Source organism: Heterodontus francisci, chromosome 2 (assembly GCF_036365525.1).
Source record: "Heterodontus francisci isolate sHetFra1 chromosome 2, sHetFra1.hap1, whole genome shotgun sequence".
Classification (NCBI taxonomy): domain Eukaryota; kingdom Metazoa; phylum Chordata; class Chondrichthyes; order Heterodontiformes; family Heterodontidae; genus Heterodontus; species Heterodontus francisci.
The window spans coordinates 18,779,400-18,794,496 of NC_090372.1; positions in this window are offsets into that span (position 1 = coordinate 18,779,400).

Here is a 15,097-nt window from a genome sequence, read left to right on the forward strand (position 1 = left end):
AAGAAGGAGTGAGACATCTCCTGATGTGTGCTGTTAGTTAAACATTTTCCTGCACCCTTCAGCTCGAATATAATTTGAGGCATAAATTGTCGGAAGTGCAAATTGATAATGGGGCATCTGGGACCTTAGTGAACAACAGGATCAACTGTGTAAATCCTTAACCAATGAAATTTAGGGGTTGAGGAAGAAACAGAGAACAGTGGAGAAGGAGGGTAAGTTAGAATCAAAATCAGGCACAGAAAGGGAATCAAGAGAGCGAAAAGAAGACTGGATTAAGAGAGAGGAAAAGTGAGGCACAGAAGAAAAGTAAGAAACATGTTAAAAAGTTTAAAATTTAAAATTTTGAAAAGAAGAATTTGCTGTATGCAGAAATGAGACTCAACAGTATAAATTGTTCCCTTTCTGGGTGAGAGATTGATTGGCAATGTATTAACAGTAATCACAGGTGTTTACGCTATTAGTTATGAGACCTAATGGTCTGCGGTGAGTTCACGAGCAATTAATATGCAAATACAGCAAGTTCTTAAAATTAACCTGGGGGGTGGGGACAAAGGGTGAGATGTTTTTTGTTTGAGGTAAACGTCAGAGCATCATAAATTCATCAGCAAGTTCTGGAGATTTGCAATTCATAACCTATTTCTTCTACCCCTAACCTTGCTAGCCGTTCTCCAAATTAATAGCCCATATGTTGTGGACTGGACATTATTTTTCCAGGAAGATTTGGCCCATTATTGCAGATGATTTGTTATTGATCATTCCTCTGGTCAAAAAATACAAATTCTTGTTTCATGAACTGCAGAAGCAGAAAAGAATAGTGGGACATCAGTTTTATTTCAAAAAAAAAATTAAAACATGTTTTAGTTAAGTGTTCCCATTTTAAAATAATTTCGCCAGTAATAAGGTACAGAAACTCCATTCAGATAACCAGAAATTTTCATTTATGTCTGACAGTGGCACTCCTAAAAGTGAATGCCTACTGTGTAATTTGTGCTCCAAAGGACATAAAGGGATTTTCAGATCTGCAATCATTTAGCTTGACGATTTAATACATTTGGGCTAAATTCCTGCAAGCATTATTTTAAAGCAAGTGTTAGTCCATTTATACTATCAATCTACACATCTATAAAACCCACAACATGCTTCAGGTTAATGCCTGCCTTAAAACAATATTGGCAGAAATTTGCAAGGCAATTTGTGAAGCTTCACAATATGACATGTGCGATGGCCTTATGATGTTTTATCCCGATCTAAGATCCACACTCCCATCTAGTGAGGCTCCACAGTGCACGTGAAGCTTCATAAAGTTAACTCTTTATCTGTGTTAAATCTAATTCCTAGATATTTCTTCAGATATTTCAGAAACTGTTTGAGTCTTCTTCTTCTTAGGCAGTCTCTCGGAATCGAGGATGACTTGCTTTCACGCCAGTACGATGGGTTCTGAGGCAGCTGATAAGTCCAATGTATGATCAGCAGATTCAGCCACATGACGGGCAGGAGTTGCTTGAAGGGTTAGATAGATGAGTAGTTTGGAGGTTTTTGTGCTCCCTCCGTGCCTTGACTTTGCCTCTGCATGTTCCCAACGAAGTCCCCTGAGGTGTATTATGTCTTCCCGAATGAGCTCGCTCTATCTAGGATGGTCATGAGCCAGGGATTCCTACAAGTCGAAGGTGAGGTTTGATCACTTCAGGGAGGCTGTGAGGACATCTCTAAAGTGTTTCCATTATCTTCCCGGGAGTCTCTTGCAGCGACCAAGTTCTGAGTAGAACAGCTGTTTTGGGAGTCTGGCATCAGGCATGCGAACAACATGTCCCGCCGAGTGGAGCTGGTTTTGGGTGATTAGTGCCCTGATGGTGGGCAGGTTGGCTTGGGAGAGGATGCTATTGTTGGACTGCCTTTCTTGCCGCCGGATTTGGAGGATCTTACGGAGGCAGTTCTGATGGTACTTCTCCAGTGCTTTGAGGTGACTGTTGTAGGTTGTCCAAGTCTCCAAAGCATATAGGAGCACAGGGATTAATGCTGCCTGGTAAACCATGTCTCAGGTTTGAGACCCTGATCCTCAAATATTCTCTTCTTCAGTCGGCCGAAGGCTGAGCTGGCACATTGGATGCGATGATGAACCTCGTCGTCTATGTCTGCCTTCACCAAGAGGAGGCTCCCAATATATGGAAAATGGTCCACATTTTCCAGGATCTCACCATTGTTTGAGTACTATGAATGTTTGGCCCACACTGCTGTAGATCTGGAACAGTCCATTCATGACTCTCCAGTTAATGTATTAGTTTCTGCTATAATCTCTCTGAACTGCATTAATTATGTTAGCTATTGGATCTGTAGTTTTCATGATTGTTTGCAATACATGATCAGTCGGTTAGAAATATTGCAAGCTTGTTGCTTTTCTGTGGGAAACACAGCTCAAAGTAATTTTGGCAAAGACCTTGGACCAGGTTATTTCTGTCTGTCCTCTTTGCTCTGAAATGACGTTTGGCATAGTGAGAGAAGTATGAGAGTTTTTAGGAGTATGAAAACACCATTTTCCCCAAATCCACCCCCCACTGTTTCATTGATCACAGTCTCACATACTTGCCTTCTCATGATATCCCTCAACCCCTTTTCTCCTTAGAAATACCTCCTTATGAACCACTTATGCTGTAAACGTCAATGCTTCTTGGTAAGAAGTCACAACACCCTAAATGCCCAATACAATTTATCGTATTTCCAAACGTAAACTAGGATTAGATTATTTGATGCAATGAATGCTTAGATACATTTTCATTGTCGGTCAATATGCTGATTATCTCTGCCTGAGAATAAATGTGCAGCATTTACTCTCAAGCCTCTAAGAAACAGAAATTAGTGACACAGTCCTCTGGACTGTTAACTTTTCACTTCAGCTGATTTTGAACAAAGAGTTGAACAAAGAAATTGATCCACCCTGAAACTTTTCTGGTAATTCTTACATCCATTTGAATACATTGTGTATGGAATTTCATCAGCTGCTCCTAAATTGAAATCATAACAATAGAATAAAGAGGATCTTCTTTGTGCCTCCAGCTATTAACAGAAATTATTCTTCCTGCTAAATGCTTTCTGATTATATTTCCAAATCCATGCCTAGTTGTTATTCAGCTGAATGGAAATTAATCATTGTGTTGATTTGTCAGTATAGTACCTAGCAAATGTGCTCTGTGACAGTGATTACAGGGCGCCAACTAATCAAGCAATTTAGATGACATTATAAATCATGTGAATTAAGTTTGACCATCTTATAGCTGTCATTTGAATCTTAGGTACAGACACAGCTTTGAACTTACTCCAATGTGCCTGTTGTTTTTGATAATATTTACCTTTATCTGGCTATTGAATGACACTAAAAGATTCATATAAAGTGTATTTGTCTACTACTAGTAGGGGACAAAATAGTGGACAAAGATACTTCATTCAAAAGAATTAAAGTCCTTGTACAGTGGTATTGTACAGAGTCATTCCAAGACCATTTAACTTTGAGTTCATTTTTGTGCAGATATTGGTGATAGGATTTAGGCCCGCTCCCAACATTCTTTGCTTATTTCTTTCAAAATCACACGTATGCTACCTCACCACCACTTCTCTCAACTCCTCCACCATTGCTAAATTATCTGACTGCTTATTCGCCATCCAGTACTGGATAAGCAGAAATTTCCTCCAATTAAATATTGGGAAGACTGAAGTCATTGTTTTTGGTCCCTGCTCCAAACTCCCTTCCCTAGTTACCGACTCCATCCCTCTCCCTGGCAACAGTTTGAGGTATGCCAGACTGTTTGCAACCTTGGTGTCACATTTGACCCCAAGATGAGCTTCCGACCTCATGTTCTTGCCATCACTAAGCTCACCTATTTCCACTTCCAAAATATCACCTGACTTTGTCCCGTCTCAGCTCATCAGCTGCTGAAACCCTCATTCGTGCCTTCGTTACCTCCAGACTTGAGTATTCCAATGCACTCCTGGCTGGTCTCTCACATTCTACTCTCCGTAACCTAGAAAACTCTGCTGCCCGTGTCTTAACTCACCCCTAGTCCCGTTCCCCCATCACCCCTGTGCTTGCTGGCCTACATTGGTTCCCGGTCTTGATTTTACAGTTCTCATCTTTGTTTTCAAATCCCTCCATGGCCTTGCCCCTCCCTATCACTGTAATCTCCTCTAGCCCCATAATCCTTTGAGATTCCTATGCTCCTCTAATCCTGACTTCTTGTGTATTCCTGATTTTAATTGCTCCACCATTGGTGGCCCCACCTTCAGTTGTCTAGGTCCCAAGCTCTGGAATACCCTCCCTACACCTCTCCACCTCGCTTTCCTCCTTTAAGACACTCCTTGAAACCTATCTCTTTGACCAGGCTTTTGGTCATCTGCCTAATATCTCCTGTTGTGGCTCGGTGTCATACTTTGCCTTGAGACATTTTATTACGTTAAAGGCAGTATATAAATATAAGTTGTTGTTGTTGTAGCTTGCCATAAAAGCGAATGTCCACAGGCAAGTGTGGGTGCAGGCCTTGGGATAGGTGTCAGGAGAACAACACACCTGCGGTGCACAAAAATGCAAAAACAAAATATCTTGTCCTCTTAAGAAACCTACTTCAACAGGTAAACTCCCAAACAGTTCTGTGCACTTGTTTTTATACAAGAAGCTCACGTTGTGGGTACAGCTGGGTCTGAAGTTGTAAAATTTGGGCCCAGGGAATTAAAAAAGGAAATTTAATATTTTAGTGAAGACCTGTGTGCAATTAATGGAGCATCATTTTTTTTTTAAGTTGAGAATCATAACATTGGGCACACAATTGGTGCTCAAGGGTGGGCATTTGACGTGATGATGTTCACTAGCTGCATGTGAAACCCTGTTAGTGGAGCAAGCCCTCACGAAATGTACCATCTGCTGTTTTCCTGATAGATACATTCATTTTGAATTTTAGCAGGGGGCCTGCAGTACCAGAACCCTTGGATAAATAGTGTAAACAGCCAGAAATAGTCATATACAACATTCTCTAAGGGCTCTGCAAATCTCTCACCAAAAGTTACAGCAGGAAATCAATAGAAGCCCATAAAAGTTCAAGGCATCAGATTCTGTTTGAAATCATATAGGGAACATTTTACTGGTATCATTTTTTTTATATGCCTGTAGATAGACAGAGCAAATGTGAATTTAAAATGAATAAGTTTAGGCTGCTGGAGACGGTGCTTTCTGCTTTAATTCTCAGCACAGCACAGCATTCAGAGCAGTGGTGACTCATCCACAGAGAGCCCTTAAGACACAATTATTCCAGAGTTTCCAAGTAGTCAATAGAAGTAGCTACACAATTTAGTAAGGCCATGAAATAAAAAGCATACTAAGCACGGGGGGTTAATTTCTAGAGGGATAGAATTGAAAATCGGCAAAGTTATCATCAACGTGTATTGGACATTGATCAGACCGCACTTAGAGTACCAGAGTTCTGGTCTCCATCTTATGAAAAAGGATATAAAGGCACTGGAGAGAGCGTAAAAAAGACTTACAGTGATGACAATAGATCTGAGAAGATATATGTATCAGGAATAGCTGAAGAGGTTGGGGGCACTTTTCCCGAGGAAAGAAAAGGCTGAACAGTAACCTGACAAGTCTTTAAGATAATGAGCCGAATTTTGTTCTCATCCCGACGGTGGGTTTCGTGGTGCGGGGGGGGTGGGGGTGGGTGGCCGGAGAATGGGGCAGAATCACTCTCTATGGAACCCGATGGTGGGATTCCCGGTTCCGATTCTCCGATGATGGCCTTCCTGCCCAGAGGCCAAATAGGGCGTTTTCCCGCCGCCACTATCTTACCAGTGGTGGTGGGGGGGTGCGGGGATGGTGGTGGGGAGCCTCTGCCGCGTGGGGAGGACACCTTGGAAAATGAGGCGCCCTCTCTGCGGGCTTGGGGGGGTGTCCCTCCTTCGTGGCAATTTGTGGCTCGCGGAGGACCCGCCCCAGGAGCAACTGTACCCCACGGGACCCCCCTCCCCCTGGACCGAATGACCACCTCCCCACACCCACCTTGGCGGGGCCTTCTGGACTGGCCCGGGCAATCCCACCTCACCTACCTCTTCTCTGAGCTTCCAACACTGGGCCTGGGTCTGAGGCCTCTGCAGTACCGACCGCTCCCAGTGGCGCTGCCGATACTGCTGAGCTGCCGGCCCTGTAATTGGCCAGCAGCTCTTGGAGGGGGGAATCCTGGTCCCGATAAAGTCTTTAAAGGGACGAGGATCCCACATCCTTAAAGTTTGATCCCAAAAGACCGGAGGATTACTCCGGGGCTTTGAAAAAATGCAGAGGTGGGGATCCGTCCGACTTTTTGGCCCGTCAACAGGAGCCACATCTCCTGCACAAAATCCAGCCCAATGTATCTTTTACATCCACCCGAGAGAGGCATTATGTTGATATGTTGTTATAGTTAGATGAAGTAGGTGGAACATAAACACTGGCAGAGACCAGTTGGGCTGAATGGCCTGTTTCTCTGTTGTACATTCTATATAATTCTATGTAGTGTGCACAGAGCAGGATTAATAGAAATTCAGCATGTTGTCCCTTACAAGACATCGTGTGGAGGCAAGTAAAGAGCATTGATCTTGCAGTACTCAAAGAGCAACTTTATTGTGAGACTGTGCTATCATCACTCAGCCCATGCTCAGTGTGGCATAGTACCAAGCCAACAGCAACAACAACTTATATAGCACCTTTAAAGTAGTTAAACATCCAAAAGTGCTTCACAGGAGAGTTATCAAGCAAAATTCGACATTGAACTACATAAGGATATATTCAGGCAATTAACAAAGAGATATGTCATAAGGAGCATCTTTAAAGGAGGAAAGAGAGGTAGAAAGGCAGAGAGGTTTAGAGAGGGAATTCCAGAGATTAGGGCCCAGGCAGCTGAAAATGTGGTCGCCAATGGTGAAACAATTCAAATCGGGGATAATCAAGAGGCCAGAATTGGAGGAACGCAGATATCTCGGAGAGCTGTAGGGCTGGAGGGATTTGAGAAGGATGCAAATTTTAAAATGAAGGCATTGCTTAACCGGGTGGGTCAGCAAGTATAGGGCTGATGGATGAATGGGACTGGGGGTGAGTTAGGATATGGGCAGCAGAGTTCTGGGTGACTTCAAGTTTATTGAGGGTAAAGTGTGGGAGTGACCGGCCCCAGGAGTGCATAGGAATAGTCAAGCCTAGAAATAACAAAGGCTGGATGAGGGTTTCAGCAGCAGATAAACTGAGGCAGGGGCGGAGTCGTTAATGCTACAGAAGTACACTTTAACTGCAGTGAGGTTGTCTTGTGTAGCTTGCTTGGCCAAAAATGGTTATGGGGTTCACATAACTGGCTTCACAGCTGCAGATCTGGTTTACAATAGGAGCCATTCTGCCACCAGAAATGTAAGTAAACTGTAGAGTAGTTATAATGGGGGACTTTAATTATCCTAATATAGTTTGGGATAGTAATAGTGTAAAGGGCAGAGAAGGAGAAGAGTTTCTAAAGTGTGTTCAGAAGAATTTTCTACATGAGTGTGTTTCCACTCCAAAGAGGAAAGAAGCATTGCTGGAGCTGGTAAATGAGGTGATACAAGTGGATCAAGTGTAACTAGGGGAACATTTAGGGGACAATGATCATAGTATCATAGGTTTAGGTTAGCTCTGGCAAAGGACAGGGACCAATCCAGAGTAAAAATAATTATTTGCTGTAGGGCCAATTTTAATGGGGTGAGAATGGAATCTGGCCCAGGCAAACTGGAATCAAAGACTGGCAGGCAAAACTGTAATGGAACAATGGGCTGCCTTTAAAGAGGAGATAGTCTGGATACAGTCACGGTACATTCCCTCGAGAGGATAAAGGAAGGACAAACAAGGCTTGAGGTCCCTGAATGATGAAAGAGATAGAGAGTAAGATGAAGCAGAAAAAGGGTGCGTATGACAGATGTCAGGTTGATAATACAAATGTGAACCACACTAAATATAAAAAGTTCAGAAGGGAATTAAAAATAAAACAGCAAAGAAAGAGTATGAGAAGAGACTGGCATCCAACATAAAAGGGAAACCAAAACTTCTATAGGTGTATAAATAGTACAAGGGTGGTGGAAGGATGAGTAGGGCCAATTAAGGACCAAAAAGGGATTTACGCATGGAGGCAGAGGGCGTGGCTGAGCTACTAAATGACGACTTTTGATATGTCTTTACCAAGGAAGAAAATGCTACCAAAGTCATAATGAAAGAGGAGGTAGTCGAGACATAAAAAAATTAATTCAGAGGAGGTACGAGAAAGGTTAGCGATACTTAAAGTTGATAAGTCACCAGGACCCCAGGAACATAGGAGTAGGATTAGGCCATTCAGCCTGTCGAGCCTAATCCGCAAAATGCATTCAAAGGTACTGAGCGAAGCAAAGGTGGAAATTGCGGAGGCACTGGCCATAATCTTCCAGTCCTTCTGAGATTTGGGGTTGGTGCCAGAGGACTGGAGAATTGCAAATGCTACCCCCTTGTTCAAAACAGGGTGCAACGATAAGCCCAGCAACTACAGGTCTGCCAGTTTGACCTTGATGGTGGGAAAGCATTTAGAAATGACGACATGGGACAAAATTAACAGTTACTTGGACAAATGTAATTAATTAAGGAAATTCAGCATGGATTTATTAAGGACAAATCATGTTTAACTAATTTGATTGCATTTTTTAATGAGGTAACAGAGAGGCTTGATGAAGGTAATGCGGTTGATGTGGTATTCATGGACTATCAAAAGACATTTGATAAACTGCCACATGACAGGCATGTCAGAAAAGTTGAAGCACATGGAATAAAAGGGACAGCGGCAGGATGGATACAAAGTTGGCTGAGTGACAAGAAGCAGAGAGTACGGTGAGCGGTTTTGGACTGGAGGAAGGTATATAGTGGGGTTCCCAGGGGTCAGTATTAGGACCACTGCTTTTCTTGATCTATATTAATAACCTAGAGTTTGATGTGCAGGGCATGGTATCAAAATCTGCAGATGATACAAAACTTTGAAATAGACTTCAAGAGGACATAGACAGGCTGGTGGAATGGGTGGACACGTGGCAGATGAAATTTAATGTAGGGATGTGCAAAGTGATACATTTTGGTAGGAAGAATGAGGAAAGGCAATATAAAATAAAGGATATCATTCCAAAGTGGGTGCAGGAGCAGAGGGACCTGTGGGTATATATGCACAAATTGTTGAAGTTGGCAGGACAGGTTGACAAAGCAGTTAATTATGTACATGGGATTCTGGGCTTTATAAGTAAGAGGCTTAGAGTACAAATGCAGGGAGGTTTTGGTGAGCTTTTATAAAACACTGGTTTGGCCTCAACTGGAATATTTTGTCAAATTCTGGGCACCACACTTTAGGAAAGATGTGAAGGCACTGGATCTGGTGCAGCAAAGATTTATGAGAATGCTTCTGGGATGACAGACTTCAGTTACATGGATAGATTGGAGAAGCTGGGACTGTTCTCCTAAGAGAAGAGAAGAATGAGAGGTGATTTGATAGAGGTGTTCAAAATCATGAGGGGCCCAGACAGAGTAGATGGGGAGAAACTGTTCCCATTGAGGGAAGTGTCGAGAACCAGAGGACACCGATTTAAGGTGATTGGCAAAAGAACAAGAAGTGACATTAGGAAAAGCTTTTTTACCAGTAAGTGGTTAGGATCTGGAATGCACTGCCTGAGATAATGGTGGAGGCAGATTCAATCGTGGGATTCAAAGGGAATTGAATAATCATCTGAAGAGAAAAGATTTGAAGGGCTACAGGGAAAAGGTGCAGGAGTGGGACTAGCTGAGTTACTCTCGCAGAGATACAAATAGAAAGTGCTGGAAATACTCAGCAGATCAGGCAGCATCTGTGGAGAGAGAAGCAGAGTTAACATTTCAGGTCTGTGACCTTTCATCAGAACTCTGTGCTGGCTCTTTGAAAGAGTCAACCAATTAGTCCCACTACCCTGCTCTTTTCCCATTGCCCAGCAAAATCGTCCTTTTCAAGTACTTACCAATTCCCTTTTGAAAATTACTATTGAATCTGCTTCCACCTCCCCTTCAGGCAGTACATTCCAGATCATAACAACTCACTGCATAGAAAAATTCTCCTCATCTTCTCTCTGGTTCTTGGGAGTAAGAATTTTAGACACAAGGGATAATCACAGTGATAAGAAGCCACGTTGGTATTATCATGATAAATGGAGATATCTCCAACCATTCCTTGTAACCTATTTGTGCTGGACTAGTGGTCCACATGAGAAAAATGTTTGAATAGTCTCAATTAGGTCTTGACAGACCCAAGCTAAAGTACTTTTGAGAGGATATGTGGAAACAGTAATGATTCCATTCTGGAATCAATGTTCACCCTGAGAACTCCTTCTTGACCTCTCGTTGTTGCAGAAATCTTTGGACTGCTACAGTCACCATGTTCTGACTTATCTCCTTCATTGTGTTGCAGAAGCAAGTTGTGGACTCCTCCAACTTATCCACTATCTATAACACATGAGAGGAGACTGTCACTGGTGTCTGCTCCTTATCCATAGATCTTTTAAAGAGATCTAGATCTACTCAATTGTGATTCACAAGGTGTATCTCAGGAAGGACTTTCAAATATTCAGAATATCTGAAGTCGCTGGTGCTTATTAACAGTCTCATTCATTTATTCATTTCTACTGTGAGGACATAAACGGTATGGAACTGAATCATGCTTTCAGCGTTATTTCAGGATGTGTATAGGTTTTCATGCCTTCACTTATCTTGTCAAACCTGGTGAGACCATTAAAACATTTCTGGCATTGTATTACCATTCATGGAGTGGTTGATGTAACACTGACTACTTGTATCACCTCCTACCATATTGCCTGCACCACTCTTTTCTGGGACTTCTTGCCTTGAGTTGTAAATAGTCCTATCCTCCTTGCCCTATCTCTGCAAACATTATACAGCTCAGAATAATCTTGGTGCCTTGAACACAGCAAATAACCCCACTGCTCGTCCACCTTCTGCCATTGTCTTCTCACTGTGCTCTTGCTGTCTCTACGGCCTTAAGACTTAAAATGTCATCCAGCCTTTTAAGCTGCAGTACCCTTTTAACTGCTACAATTAGACTGGATTTCCCACTCTCCCAGTGTGCAAGGGCAATTCAGCTGTGGGATTCCTGCATTCAACCTGCCTTGCATTAGGGCCTCCGCAGGAAAATTCAGTTGGCTGCTGGTGGGATGACGTGGGAGGGTAGAATTCCTGCCCTGTCATGTTTCTAACAAGAACGGAAAGTCACGACCTTGCTGTCTACATGAGCATCCAAATATTGCTTGGTATAGAATTCAGCCAGGAAGCGCAAACCTTGTTCTGGATGATAATGGAATTAGTAATCTCTGTAAACTCCAACAATTGTTCATCAGACCATTCCTTTCTGGCAAGTGAAGACATATCAAGGATTGTACATTTGGAGAAGTAGCTGAGTTTAGTTGCTGACCCATTGGGGATAACTTGAGAGGAAGGTAGTCGAAGTCTCATGAGTATTACATATGTAGGGAAAAGCTTCTTTTGCCATAAAGACATTGCCCTATCTACTCAAATCGCTCAGTACACAATAAATTTCATTCCGTCTTCAGCTCCTTCAGTTTCTGGAACTGTCTACTTCAGCTCAATGCATTGATCAGGAATATCACTCCACTTACATGCTGTAATCACATTGGGACGTTTACATAATATTATTCATTATTGGGATGTGTAGGACTTACGCTCGAAAGAAAATATTTTAAATTCTTCTCGATTGATTCAATCCATTTTGTTATGTAAGGATTTGTACTTAGTATCTTGCTGTGTTTTCAGCTCCTGTGCAATTATCTTGTAAATAAATCTGACTGTTCGTTTTACCCTGAACACAATGGTCCATTGTTATAGTATCTACTGCTTTTCAGAGAAAACAGGAAAGCACCCCAGGTGATCTCCAGTGTATTAAAATTAAAGAATAATTGTGGACTAACAATTAACATCAGTTGAAAGTGCTGGGAGTAAGTCTGAATCATAATAAGGGATTCCACCTAACTGTGGAACAGAATTTAAATGTAGAGGCCTGGATTTTCCTTTTCCCATATCAAAAGGGTTGCTGCACCTCCTGAAAGTCACTCCAGTCTCACCATGATGGGGCCCAATTTCCTAGGTCAGGGGTCATTAAATTTGCGGCACCTGAAGTGGCAAGGGACTGAAAGAGAGTAAAGAGTCCCGAAGATGAAGGAGGGACAGCGAATTTTTAGGCTGAGTCCTCAAAAGACAAGGGTATGTTGCCTAACAGGAGTGAGACCCTCCACCCCATCACATGCATCAGGGGCACTTCTGCAGCTGATCCTGGGTTTACTGCCACACTATTCCTGACGGTCTCTGTGGACATCGAAAGAGCAGTGGAAGGCAGGGCATTTGTTGTCCACATGATGTAGCAGACAAGACAGGAGCGACTTCAAACAGTAAAATAAAAGCAAAATACTGCAGTTGCTGGAAATCTGCAATAAAAACAGAAAGTGCTGGAAATGCTCAGCAGGTCTGGTAGCGTCTGTGGAGAGAAACAGAAGTTAACGCTGATGAAAGGTCATTGACCTTTGTTGTCCCATGGGCTGCATTGGGGTGGGAGACTGGAGGGAGATGCAGGCCAGACTATGAACAAATTCAGTACTTATTCATACCAGTCAGTTGTCTTTATGTCAGGGGTCTGACTGGAATCCAGGTGCTCTACATGTTGCCAACAGGTCACCATAATCTAGATGTTTTCATCAACAGAAGTAAAATAACCAGAAATACCAGACAAACTTGAATAACCTATAAAAATAAGCCTAGTATGGGTGTTTGGTGTGTATTTCTACATCATTAGATTGTCTCCTCAGTGAAAAGGTCACATAAATTCTGAAAGGAAAGATCACTACACTCAGAATTCCCTATGTATAGCCCAAGGGCTATAATGACTTTTAACATATGTGAAAAATTATTTGAATTGCCTGTACAAGTGACTAGTTATGGAATGGAATGATAGTAACCTATGGGCAGAAAGTGAAAACTGTGCTTTTACTATATACGTCTTCACGAGAACTTCAGACCAATATTTTATGGCGAGGCAAATTGTTTAAAAATAATTCCAGATAAATTGCTAAAAATTAAATATAAGAATTAGAAGAAACTGTGCCTATCGGAGGGGGCTCATCAATTTCACTTTAAAGTAGAGCTAAAGAACTAGGGCATGAAATTCCAATTTTTTTGCTGCTAAGGTGATGCAGTTCTGGTGTAGGGAACCAGAATTTGGGGCATAAATCACATACGTCAGAGTTACACTGGCTTTGAAATGTACACTGGCCTTGAATTTCCACTCATCACAAGATGAAATGTGTTGCACCTAGCAATGGTGTACAAGATTATTTACACCAGAGTTTCATGGGTCATAGAATCAGAATAGTACATCAAAGAAGGGGGCCATTTGACCCATTTAGTCCGCGCTTGCTCTTTCGAAGAACAATCCAGTTAGTCCCACTCCCCCGCTCTTTCCCCATATCTCTGCAAATGTTTCCCCTTCAAGTGGTTATCCAATTCCCTTTTGAAGGCTACTATTGAATCTGTTTCCATCACCACATCAAGCAATGTATCCAAATCCAATAACTCATTGCATAAAAAAACTTTTCCTCATATCATCTCTGGTTCCTTTGCCAACCACCTTAAATCTGTGCCCTCTGAATATCAATCCTTCAGTCAATGGAAACAGTTTCTCTTTATTTAATTTATCTAAACCGTGCATGATTTTAAACACCTCTATCAAATCTATTCTTAGCCTTCTCTGCTCTTAGGAGAACAACCCACCTTCTCCAGTCTATCCATGTACCTATAATACCTCATCCCTGGGTCAGATTTAGTAAATCTCTTCTGTACCAACACCAAAGCCTTCGCCTCTTTGCCAGAGTATGGTGCCCAAAGTTGTATATAATAATCCAGCCAGGGCTGAACTAATGTTCTATATATGTCTAGCGCAGCTTCCTGGCTTTTGTACTCTCTCTTTATAAAGCCAGGGTCCCTTTTTTTTTCAAAAAATATACTTTATTCATAAAAATCTGTAAAAAATACATTACAAAACAGTTCAAAACAGCTCCAAGTTGACATACCAGGAAGTGCAAAGGAAATCAGTTTTCTTCAATACAGAAGTGAGTTGCCTCACAACCCTTCCATTCCATTTTACATGCAATGCACATTTCACATATTTTGCCGTATACAGCCTGAGGGGTTTCCCATGGGTCCAGCCCCTCAGTTCACTATGGCCGGAGGACCTTACACAGTGGTCTTTCCCCATTGAGCCTTTGCAGTGCCTGCCCCAAGCTTTAGTGCGTCCCTCAATCCTGGACCTTGGAATGTGCCAGTCTGCAACAATCGGTCGTGGACAACTCTATGCGCTGGACGACCAGCAAGTTTCAGGCAGATCAGAGTGCGTCTTTCACCGAATTGATGGTGCTCCAGCAGCAGTTGATGTTTATCTCGGTGTGTGTCCCTGGGAACAGCCTGTACAGCACAGACTCCTGGATGAACCTTGACAAAACCACTGCATTTCTTTCCACACCTGCTTTGCAAAGACACATTCCAGAAGGAGGTTCTGCCACCTTGAGGGCAGCGTGCGGAGGTAGTGAGATTCCGGGCGTGCAGGAAGGATCTGATGGGGAGGACCCTTCTCACCACCAGCCAAGCTACGTCTTGGTGCTTGTTTGAAAGTTCTGGTGATGAGGCATTCTGCCAAATGACTTTGTCAGTCTGCTTGGGGAACCATCTTACAGGATCCACCATCTCCTTTCCCGTAGGGCCTTGAGGACATTCCATGCAAACCACTACCTGATGGGTTGATGGTCAAAGGTGTTTTTCTGCACAAACTTTTTCACAAAGGATAGGTGGTATGGCACAGTCCAACTGGATGGAACGTTCAATGGCAATGTGGCCAGACCCATCCTTTGCAACAGATAGAACCTCCACATGTAGTGACACTTGGTGTTTCTGTGCTGGGACTCTACGCACAGCTTGATGCAGCCGCAAACCAAGGTGGTCATCAGGATGAGGGCAACG